This window comes from Mesoplodon densirostris, chromosome 10 (genome assembly GCF_025265405.1).
Source record: "Mesoplodon densirostris isolate mMesDen1 chromosome 10, mMesDen1 primary haplotype, whole genome shotgun sequence".
Classification (NCBI taxonomy): Eukaryota; Metazoa; Chordata; class Mammalia; order Artiodactyla; family Ziphiidae; genus Mesoplodon; species Mesoplodon densirostris.
In genome coordinates this window covers 37,697,655-37,709,917 of record NC_082670.1, presented here as the reverse complement: position 1 = coordinate 37,709,917, position 12,263 = coordinate 37,697,655, and positions in this window count along the sequence as shown.

Sequence of the window (12,263 nt, the reverse complement as noted above, 5' to 3'; positions counted from 1 at the left end):
CCAGGTCGTAGGGGAAAGTGAAGTCTGGTTGCAAGGAGAAAGACGCTCTTGTCTACCTTTTGAGAATCAATTATTAAACAGGAATCTCTTAGGCTTTTGAGTTCTCCCATTGATGGAAGAAAAACTCTCCTGAGTCAGAAGTTCCACACTCATTAACTTTCATTTTTAAACTTTTTCACCCACTAAAATTGGTTGAAGGACGGGAGTGCCAGAGATGTGCTTTAAAATAGCATTTTGGTTTGAGAGTCTCTCCACATTTGGACCTGCGTGGGTCCAGAGCAGACGCATGTCTGAGCCAGGAGGCTATAAAGGTCAGGTGCTTATGGAGAGAGCCTTATCACAAATGAAAAATGGGAGGCTCTGGGAACGTGCTGTGTCGCCATCAGCCTCCCCATATCTCCAGCAGCTTCTTCTGCAAAAGCATCTCAAGAGAAGATGGACGGGCAGTCTCCCTTGTGCACCACGTCCGAGTCCACCCACCGGGCGCAATGTGGCTTTAAGTGCTGGCCTTGGTGAGAAACCCTCCAGCCACCTCGTCTATGGTCCAGGTCCTCTAGTGTCTGGTTTCCCTGTCCTGCATAATTTAAGCATTAGAGCTAAATCTGTCATTTCTCCCTCTCTGGAGACTGTGAAATATCCAGCCCTCTTCAGAATAGTAGAGAGAAGAAATGTTAACATAACTGCAAGCGGAGGCCTGGAACTGTCCAGACGTGGTGGGGCTGCCCACAGGCCATTCCTCCTGTCTTCATGCAGCTGAACTCTGTCCGTCAGCCCGCATCAATCCAAGAGTGAGCCACAGCTGCAAGCACCCGTGCTGAGGAGGAAAACCGATTTAGAGTTTCAGACAGAAATTGGGGTGTCGGGACACCTGCTTTGTGCCAGGCATAGCCGTCATTATTCCTAACAACGGCTCTGGGGGGTAGGTGAGGTCAGCAGTGTCCCACCCTTCCAACTTCAGCCCCTCAGAGCACTTCCAACCTTTCAAGGAACAAACTCTCACTTAACCTATGAGAATTGGTGACGGAAACGGACAGACCTGTGGCATTCCCAGAGAAGCCCCAGCCTCATAGGCGACTTTCCCTCCAAACGTCTCTCCATAGTTTCACCCTCAGAAAAGTGCTGGCTGTGGTCTCTTCCTCCCCCTCCCTCCTGGGGAAAGGTCAGTAACAGACACCTAGGCTGGGGGAGAACACTGGAGAGGCAAAGGGAAGCAGGAACTCAGTGCTCAGCCTCTTCACCGCCGCCATCAGGGACGGGAGCCAGGACGGCTGCAGCTCGTCTTCAGGGAACCAGGGTGGTGGGCCTGGGTGGTCCCAGTGAACAGAGGAAGGGGGACACCTGTCCCACCATGAGTGCTCCAAATGGTCTAAGCTCTTACTCTGTGTTCAGTGTGGAATATTGACCGTAACTTAATGTACTGCAAACTTGTAAAGAATGTATGTAAATTGGGCCTCCCTGGTGGCGCAGTGGTTGAGAGTCCGCCTGCCGATGCAGGGGATACGGGTTCGTGCCCCGATCTGGGAGGATCCCATATGCCGCGGAGCGGCTGGGCCCGTGAGCCATGGCCGCTGAGCCTGCGCGTCCGGAGCCTGTGCTCCGCAACGGGAGAGGCCACAACAGTGAGAGGCCCGCATACCGCAAAAAGAAAAAAAAAAAAAAAAAAAAAGAATGTATGTAAATTAAAGTTTTATGTAACAAAAATTTTTACTTTTTGCAATTAAAAGTGTGTACGTTGGTTCATAAGAACTTTCCTGTACTTGATGTCATTCTTTGGTTTCCAGTTTTCTCTTCGCCTGTAACTCAGAGACTTGTAGCCACATCCTACTCATGAGGCAGGCCTCGAGGCTCTTCTGTGGGCCTCCGGGTTACCTGTCCACATGGGCCTTGGTCCTTCTAACACCTGCACCCGGCTTTGTACTCGCCTGCGTTCACAGATTCTCCTGTTATCCCTGTTCTAACCCTTTGCCCACAATGACTTCTGATCTCCTGTTCCATGAGTTCTCAAATCTCAGTCCTCCTGTTAATACTCTCCCGTTCTTGCACTTTGCCCAAAATTCAAATGAGACCCTCAATGCCATATTCCTTCTCCCAGACGGCTGCACACGGCCCAGGTGCCCTAACAGTGTTACCTCATCCGTGGATGTCCTTGGTCCTTGCAGGAGGACAGCCAGTCCCCCTTGCTGGCTCACCCCCACTGCCACAAGATTAGGGCCCCTCTCAGCACTCAACTCAATCGAGATTTGATTTAAGTCATTTTTGTGTGTTCATTTTTTTATAATTTCTTTTTAATATATGCATAGTTTTATATAAATGCATAAATATGGCCATTTCTTATATAGTGTTTAGTGTCCTGTTTTATTTTCTTTTATTACTTGCTGCACCCTTCTCCCTCTCCTCCACCTTATCCCTCCCCCTTCCCATGTCAGGTAAATGTAATATATACACAGCCATACCCTGCCATGTATCTTTCCACACTTTCTTCCTTGTTCTCTAATCACAATCAGAAATCATAAGATTTTTGTCATTGCTTTGTCAATATTGGGGTCATATTACAGGCACTTGATGTTTCTTGCTTTTCTTACTCAATACCCCACAGAGTTCTCTTCAAGTCAGCTGGCATAGCTCTCTAATCCATTCTTTTTAATGGCTAATATTCCATGGTATGAATTCAACCATGTGGTAAATCACATCCTGTTAAATGATTATCTGGATTATAAGTCAAGAAGTCTGGAGTTAATTTTTAAAATACTTGTTTTTACAAAATGTATATTCCTTCTCATTTGCTCCAAGTCTCATGTAGGTTCTTCAAAAATTATCCCATTCCACAGTGCTATTCATTTACCTGCTTGAAAACTGCACTTCAACATAAATAAATAGGTAGATAGATAAATAAATAAAAGTAAGGCTTGATTCCAGGTAAAAAGGTGGCAGAGTTGCCTGTTTTCAGTCCTCTTCTTTCTCAATCCCTCTATAGCCCTTGACACTGACCTGTGGAAAACACCTCCTTCCCTCAGCTTCTGTGAAACTCACTACACCCCTCCTGAACCTCCTCTTTACACTTGTCTCTGCTGTAGGATCTTCTGCCTGTCTCTGAAACACTGGTCTCCCCTACCAGTCTGCCCTTGGGTTCTCCTCTTTTTTTTCTCCCTGGGAGAGATCTCAACTCTGTGCTTTACCTTCCACCCATGGGCAACCTCCGTGCCCGGCCCACTTCTCACCTGAGCTCTAGTCCTGTAAATCCAAGTGTCGGGAGTTCATCTCCATCAGCTGTCTCCCAAAGCACCTCTACTTCTGGTCAGGACCAAGCTCTGGAGCGTCTGCCTCCTTGTCATATGTCCAACCCCCTGGTTGCTGCCTCAGTTTAGAACCTTGCTGTTTCACTCCTAGGCTTTGCCAGTAATTGCCTAATATGTTTCTCTTTTTTTTTTTTTTTTGGCTGTGAATTCATGACTTTATTTTTTTTCCAGTTTTTTTTTTAATTGGAGTATAATTGCTTTACCATGTTGTGTTAGTTTCTGCTATACAGTGAAGTGAATCAGCTGTTTGTATACCTACATCCCCTCCCTCTTGGACCTCCCTCCCACGCCCCCCCCCACTCCCCACCTCATTTGTTTCTCATGCACATCCTACCATCCCAATTCACCGTCCACTTAGCTGCCGCAGTGATCTTTCTAAAGCACGTGTCACTTCACTTCCGTGCGTAGCACTCCTCAATGGCTCTCCCTTACCCACAAGACAAGGAGTCCTGGCTGGCCCCTCCAGCCTCATTCCACTTCTTGCCTTTGCCTCCCCTCCTCATCTCCTGTGCCCCACCTCTACTAGACCATCCATAATTCCTGGAAGCATCCAGGCTATGTGTGTGTTGTGTGTGTGTGTGTGTGTGTGTGTGTGTGTGTTTAGAGCAGTTTTAAGTTCATAGCAAAACTGAACAAAAAGTTCAGAGAGTTCCTGTATACCCCCGGTCCCACACAGGCACAGCTTCCCCACCACTGACTTCCTGCACCACAGTGGTACATCTGTCACAGTCAGTGAACCTACACTGACACATCGTCACCCAGAATCCATAGTCCATTTGCATTAGGGGTCACACTTGGTGTTCTACATTCTGTGGGTTTGGACAAATGTATACTGACATGTATCCATCATTATAGTATCATACAGAATATAATACCATATAGAATAGTTTCACTGCCCTAAAAAATACTCTGTGCTCTGCCACTTCAACCCTCCCTCCCTGTTAACCCCTGGCCACCACTGATCTTTTTACTGTCTCCATAGTTCTGCCTTTTCCAGAGTGTCATATGGTTGACATCAGTCACACAATATGTAGCCTTTTCAGATTGGCTTCTTTCACTTAGAAATATGCATTTGAGTTTTCTCCATGTCTTTTCATAGCTTGAAAGCTCATTTCTTTTTAGCGCTGAATGATACTCCATTGAATGTACCACAGTTTATCCATTCACCTACTTGGTTGCTTCCAAGTTTTGGCAATTATGAGTAAAGCTTCTGTGAACATCCATGTGCAGTTTTTTGTGGGGACATAAGTTTTCAAGTCCTTTGTTTAATACCCAAAAAGCACAATCGCTGGGTCGTATGATAAGAGTAATGTTTAGTTTTGTAAGAAACTGCCAAGCTCTTATAAAATGGCTGTACCATTTTGCATTTCCACTGGTAATGAATGAGAGTTCCTGTGCTCTTCATCCTCACCAGCATTAGGTGTTGTCAGCGTTCTGGATTTTGGCCAGTTTAATAGTTGTATAGTGATACCTCATTGTTTTAATTTGCAATTCCCTGTAACATGATGTTGAACATCTTTTCATATGCTTACTTGCCATCTGTGTACCTTCTTCAGTGAGGTGTCTGTTCAGACCTTGGCCCATTTTGTAATCAGGTAGTTCATTTTTTTATTGTTGAGTTTTAAGACTGTGTATATTTTGGATAATAGTCCTTGATCAAATGTATGTTTTGTAAATATTTTCTCCCAGTTGGTGGCTTGTTTTCTCATTCTCTTGACATTATCTTTCATAGTGCAGAAATTCAAAATTTTAATGAAGTCCAGCCTATCAATTGTTTCTTTCATGGATCTAGTGTTGTATCCAAAAAGTCATCCCCATACCCAAGGTCACCTAGGTTTTCACCTATGTTATCTTCTAGGAGTTTTATAGTTTTGCATTTTACATTTAGGTCCATAACCCATTTTGAGTTAATTTTTATGAAGGGTATAAGGTCTGGGTCTAGATTCATTTTTTTGCGTGTGGGTGTCCAGTTGTTTCAGCACCATTTGTTGAAAATACTATCTTTGCTTCATTGTATTGCCTTTGCTCCTTGATCAAATGTCAATTTGCCATATTTATATGGATCTATTTCTGGGCTCCCTACTCTGCTCTATTGATACTTTGTCTCTTCTTTTTCCAATACCACATTGTTTTGATTACTGTAGCTTTATAGTAAGTCTTGAGGTCCAGTATTGTCAGTTATCTGACTTTATTCTTCTCCAATATTGAGTTGGCTATTCTGGGTCCTTTGCCTTTCGTAAACTTGAGGATCAGTTTGTCGAATTTCACAAAATAACTTGCTGGAATTTCGATTGAGATTGTGTTGACTCTGCAGATATAGTTGCATCCAGGTTGTTTTAAATTAGAAGTTATAATTCCTATCCCATGATAATATTTTTACACTCCAATATGTCCTTTTGCTCAGTTTGAATTCCATTGTATTAGGGCACATTCCTTCAACATGACACATGTACTTTAGGCTTTCTTAATAAATCAAACTGACAAGCCTCTAGGTACCATGTTGAAGATAGATATTTCACCAATCTTATTTTTTCATAATAATGATTTTATTATTTCTATAAAAATGATTCATCTTATAAAGAATTGAAGACAGTTTGAGTGATCTTACGAAAACCTCCACCCAGCGATAACTACTGACTTTAGGTGAACAGTATCTAAGTATCTCGAGGGTATTTCTAGTTAGAAGGCTAGATAGAAATGCTTTTATTAAAATGGGCCCAGTCATGCCATTTAAAGAATAAAAACACTACATCAATTTTATGTGAATGTAACAGAAGAAAGTGAAGTAGACATTTCTTTCCCACACACACAAAAATAATTCCTAAAAGATCTCTGTGAAGTTAAGATGATGAGAAATATTGAGAAACTACAGCTGTTCTTAATAAGGTTTCCTTTTTAGATGGCATGGTTCAAGGCTCTGAAGATAAGGAAATAGGCTGCTCTTTTTCCAACCTTATCTCTTCCTCTACTTCCCAATTTGTGTGAATTATAACTACATTGACATTATCAGGGTCTATTGCATTTCCTTCTGCTCTGAAACCATAATTCTCAGAGTTATTTAGCCTTCATTTTATATTTAAAATGATTTGTGATTCATCACCAGTACTTTTACCATCACTTCTTCATTCCTGAGTTGTTTTTAAACTCTCAGTTGGCTGAATCATCACTAAGTTTTTCAAGGATGGCTCATCAACGCTGTGTTTTCTGTGTTTGAAAATGTTTCTGTGGTCTTTATGCTTGAATACGACTTGGCTGAGTAAAGTATTCTTGCATCACATTTCCTTTTGCTCAGAACTTTGGAGGCATTTCTCCACTGTCATTTGGCAGCATTGACTGTTGGTAGGGACAAGACAGGCCAGCGTAAGATTCCCCTTTAAAATGAAGGTGCCTTTTTTTCTCTCTTATTCTTCCTCCCCTCCCTCCCTGCTCCTCTTTCTTCTTCCTCTCCTTTCCTCCTTCTTCTTCTTCATCTATGTGCCTGAAGAATTCTTTTTTCTTGTTCTTTATCAGTTTTTCCTGGAAAAAGGTGTGCTTTTTTTTTTTTTTTTTTGGCCACACTGTGTGTGGCTTGGAGGATCTTCGTTCCCCGACGAGGGACTGAACCCGGGCCCCTGCAGTGAAAGCGCCGAGTCCTAACCACTGGACTGCCAGGGAATTCCCAAGGTGTGCTCTTTTGAGTTGCAATTCCATTCTTCATTCTGAGGAAGGTGGTTTGTATTTTCTTTAAAATGACTACTTTTTCTTTTCCAGTTGTTAGGTTCTCTGTTTCAGAGTCTATATTTATTCCTTTGCTTCACTGTCTTGATCTTTTATGACTAGTGTCTTCTCTTTTTTAATACTTACCTTTTTTCTCAAAAGGAAGAAAAAAAGCCATCTTATGAAGTTCTCTCAGTGGTCTGTGGTTCCAAAGAATGGAGCCATTTTCTCTCTGTGTTCATCGTGGGCAGAGGGAAGTGTAGGGGCTCAGCTCTGCCCGAGAAGCGCATGATTTACCCACAGCCTGTGGGCTGTCTGGAGGCTGGCCTGACCTTGGGGCCCCACTCTTGGCAAAGATAGTGAAGAGCTGCATTCCCTGACTGACTTTCACGCCTTCTAGGTTAAATCTCTTTAGAAAAATCTCAGAGTTACCCAAACAGAATAAAAATGTCCTTTCTTATTTTGGGGAAAGATTTGCACTGACATCTAAAATAACCCCATTTAAGCTTTTGAAATGGTGTATAGTAGAACTTCGGTGTCTCTCCAGAGATCAGTACCTGCGCTGTCATCACAAGGTAAAAAAAATATTCAGTATGTAAATAAAACGGGAAAAAAAAAAAGACGAACTGCTTTCTCAGTTGCCTGCAAAGCAGAGGCAGAGTTCTTTAGCAGGCCTGCTTGCACAAATGCAAATGTTGAGATGACTTTCCGTAATGTATAAAAGCAAACTTGACCAGGCATTGATCATGAAATGAACTCACAAATGACTGTACACAGCTGGTATAAATCAGTGCCACCCGGCAAAACAGAGGAGCCCAATCAGGGCTTGGTTGTTGCTTTTCTTGAATTCTTTCTTAATATATGTTTTTTTTTTTTTTTAATGATTCTGACTGTCAACTGGGATTATTACACTGCATAATGATATTTTTTATGTCCAAACATATGAAAAAAATTACTTTCTCACCATGTATATTATGGTTATACATGCTTTCTGAAAGTGAATTAACATAGAAATAAATCTGTGATGTCAAGAATGTACATTAATCTGTTCGGGCCTTATAAATATGTAAAAATAGCATCTAGCTTTTTGCCTCTCTGTGGAGGTATACTATCTTATGCTGAATCTAGAACTGGACATTTTGTGTATTAGCATATACAATTATATTTACTTGATACAGTTTAACAATAATTTTTTTTTTTTTTTTTTTTTTTTGCGGTACGCGGGCCTCTCGCTGTTGTGGCTTCTCCCGTTGTGGACCACAGGCTCCGGACACACAGGCTCAGCGGCCATGGCTCACAGGCCTAGCCGCTCCACGGCATGTGGGATCTTCCCGGACCGGGGCACGAACCCGCTTCCCCTGCATCGGCAGGCGGACTCTCAACCACTGCGCCACCAGGGAAGCCCTTTGCTTACTTCTTGAATTCATGTTGTTGTTAAATTTTTTTTAATTTAATTTAATTATTTTTGATTGCATTGGGTCTTCATTGCTGTGCACGGGCTTTCTCTAGTTGTGGTGAGCAGTGGCTACTCTTCATTGTGGTGCGAGGGCTTCTCGTTGCGGTGGCTTCTCTTGTGGAGCACAGGCTGTAGGCGCATGGGCTTCAGTAGTTGCAGCACATGGGCTAAGTAGTTGTGACACGTGGGCCCTAGAGTGCGAGGGCTTCAGTAGTTGCGGCTTGTGGGCTCAGTCGTTGTGGCTCGCGGGCTCTAGAGTGCAGGCTCAGTAGTTGTGGCGCACGGGCTTAGCTGCTCCTTGGCATGTGGGATCTTCCCAGCCCAGGGATTGAACCCGTGTCTCCTGCATTGGCAGGCGGATTCTCAACCACTGCGCCACCAGGGAAGTCCCGTTAAATTTTTCTGTAGTTCAAAATGCTGTAGGAAAATTTTTTTCTGTTCCTTGGGTTACATTTTTTTCTAGACTTGGTTTTCATCGATCACATACATACCCCTTTCTTTCATATATTTCTGTAGCTACCCTGCCATTTCTTTTCAACGTCTCATGCTTAACATGGCAGCTCTGGCCAAACCTTTTGTTTGTTTCTGTATAATTTGGGTACATTCTCAATTCCAACAGCGTCTGTACCCACCACTAAGATTTTACAAATGCTAACGTTTTACCATATTAACGAAGTATTGACTCATGCAACCCATTTAGCACTTGCCACAAAAGCCCCATCTTTGCACTTTCTTACCTGAGGATCCTCCTCACCAGGTAGACAGCTGAGACTCTCTCTCTCTGTCTTCCTGACCTCGAGTCGACTTTCTCTGTCTTCACTCTGTCCTGATCAGGAACTCATATTTTCTCAGCTTCCTACCATATTCCATCTTCTCATTTAAAAAAAAAAATCCTTATTTTCCATCCCCACCAAGTGAAAGTACTGAAAACTAAGTTAATGAAAACCTTGTAAATGTAAGAAACTACAGCATTAGTCTAAAAGCCAACTCAGTAGTCCCTTCCTTTTCAGCCACTCAGGCACATACCCACACACAGGGCCTCCTTGCCCCTCAGGAGCCTCCCCCTGAGGTGGAAGGGCCAGGGACTCAGGAGCCAAAGGCCTCAGTAGGAATCCCACCTGTTGCTTGCTGGGACGCTGACCTTGGGGAGTTCCACTGACCTCTCTGGTTTTGGTTTCCTCATCCCTAAATCAATGCAGCTAATCCTGTCTTCGGAGCATCAGTATAAAGCTACCTGAGACCAGGTATGTGAAGGGCCCAGCTCTGTCCCTGCACAGATCAGGGACTCGGTGTGTTCTCCCACTTTCCTCTCATCCTCAGCCTGTGTCCTCTCACAGTTAGCTTCTGCCCTCCACTGTGGACAGTCCTCCAGCCTCAAGAGCCATCCTTGAAATCACAGGCAGAGCTAGACCAGACCCCAAAGGTTCTCTAATCACCCCCTCCCTTTTTATGAATAGGTAAAGCTGAGGCCCGTAGTTGGTGGCTGAATCAAGAGTGGGAGAACCCACCCAGTGCTCCCGACCACCAATCCTCTTAGGTTGATGGAAATACTGTCTTTCTGTTCCCCGCTACCCTGCATGGTCCTCTCCTTGGCTCCCCTTAGCCCAGTTCCATCCTGAACCCTCGGTAAAAATCATCTGAAGATATCACCTCACAGCCTCCCACCAAGCTCAGCCTTCATCCTCTTTGCTGGCTCCCACCCTGTCTGGCCCGGGTTTGTGGAACAAGGACAAAGCTCGTTCTTTTCAGCTGAATTCATCGCCAGCTCCTTCTAGAGGCTGGGTCCTTCAGTGTTCTGTCAGAGGCCCCGTGCTTCTCTCCTGCCCTCTGGTTCCCTAAGGCGGTTCATGTGGACAGAGGCAGCCACATTCTCCTTCCACCCACACAGATCCCTTCCTGGCTGAGGACAAAACTCTACACAGATGTGCAGCCAACAGCATACTCCGGAGGCTTCGGAGAGAACTGTCTTGGCCCAGAAGATACTTCTTGGCCCTCAGGCTCCCCAACTCCTGCCCAACCCCCAGTGCCTGGCAGGTCTGTCCTCTGCCAGTCTCCAGGCATCTTGAGTCGAGCTGTGCAGAGCACCAAGGGCCGGCTGTCCGTGTTACGTTTTAGTCTAGATATCCTTGGGGTTACAGTAAAGAACATGGTCCCAGCCCCTTGATACAATCTTGTTGTGGAGACGTGGGGATCAAGTGTAAAGTGCACTTTAAGAACTAAATACTGGGAAGTAAGATGCTCTCTGAGAATTAAACCGTATCAATACAAGATGAATTAGATGCAAAGCCACCTGAAGGAATGGTTTCCAGACCTGACTGAAATCAGAATGGAGATATAACACAGAGAAACATTAATGTAAAGACTGTGCCCATCAGAAGATGGAGAGAGTGGCCACCGGTGGAAACCCAGAAAAGGGAGAGCCTTGGAGGCAGAGGCTGGTGGTGCCCATCTGACTGGGGAGACAGTGCCCCCCAGGTGGTTGGCATAACTGGCCTTACCCACACCTCCCTGGATTCCAAAGCTTCATCCATGCTAAGCTGCCAGGGGAGTGAAGAAAGCTGGGAGCAGGGGGTGGGGGGGGAGGGGTGGACTGGAGTCGCTGGTGAAAGCCAGGCTGTGAGCTCCATGAGGACACTGCTCTTCACAAGCATTTCCTGAATGAATGCTGCAGGATGAAAAGTACCCCAGAGAACGTGAGGCCTGAGCTGGACCCTCAAAGATGTTAAAGCACTTAGGTATGTGGACAAGGGGCAGGAAAATAGATATTCCAGAATGGGTGCTTTGCATGGAAAATGAAGGCACAGAGGTAGGAAGAGCACGATGTGTGCAGAGGACCAGAAGGAGGCTGGCAAACACAGCGAGTCCTAGGGTAGGGCCAGGTTGTGAGATCAGATGCAATGCAGTGGGAGCCATTGAGTTCCTCAGAAGGAATGACACAGGATGAAAGTGGTGTTTGAGAATCATCAGCCTGGCTGGGCGGCTGACAGGTGCCAGGAGAGGAATGGGAATGTGGGGGGCAGAGACCAGGGGCCAGGCAGTTAGCTAGGAGGCTGTGGAATAACCCAGATCAGGGTCATGGGACTGTTTGCCACAGCAGGCACTAGAAATAAAGTTGGGAAAGACCGGCAGGGATATGTACAAAAAGCATTGCTACAGCATCATCTGTATTATTGAAAACAAAACAAAACAAAAAAACAACCCAAATGTCCATCAGTAGGAAAACAGATAGGTAGATGGCTGTGTATTCATACAATAGAACACTGTACAGCAGGGAAAATGATCAGGTAGCTCTACATGCCTTGATGTCAAGAAATCTTAGGAAGGAAGGAGGGAGGAGGGAAAGAAGGGAAAAACAAGTTTTAGAAGGATCTAACCCATGCTGTCCAATGCAGTAGCCACAAGCTACATGTGGCTGTTTAAGCTTAAATTAATTAAAAATGCAATTCCTTAGCCCCACTAGCCACATTTCAAGTGCTTGATAACCACATGCAATTAGTGGCTACCATACTGGATGGTGCAGATAAAGAACATTTCCACCATCACAGAGAGTTCCTTTGGACAGCGCTGACCTTTTAAAACATACAAAACAATATTACATATTGTGCCTGGATAAGGAATGTATAGTAAAAGTACAATGGAGATCATGCAAATGTCAAATTCAGACAGCGGTATGCCTGGGAAGGCGAGTGTTCAGGATCAGAGAAGGGACACTAGGGGCTTCCACGTTTTATCTCTGAAGCCAGGTGGTGGCTAGATGAGTGCTCATTATATTATCATCTATACTTTTCTATGCCTTAAGCATTTCATAATAAAAA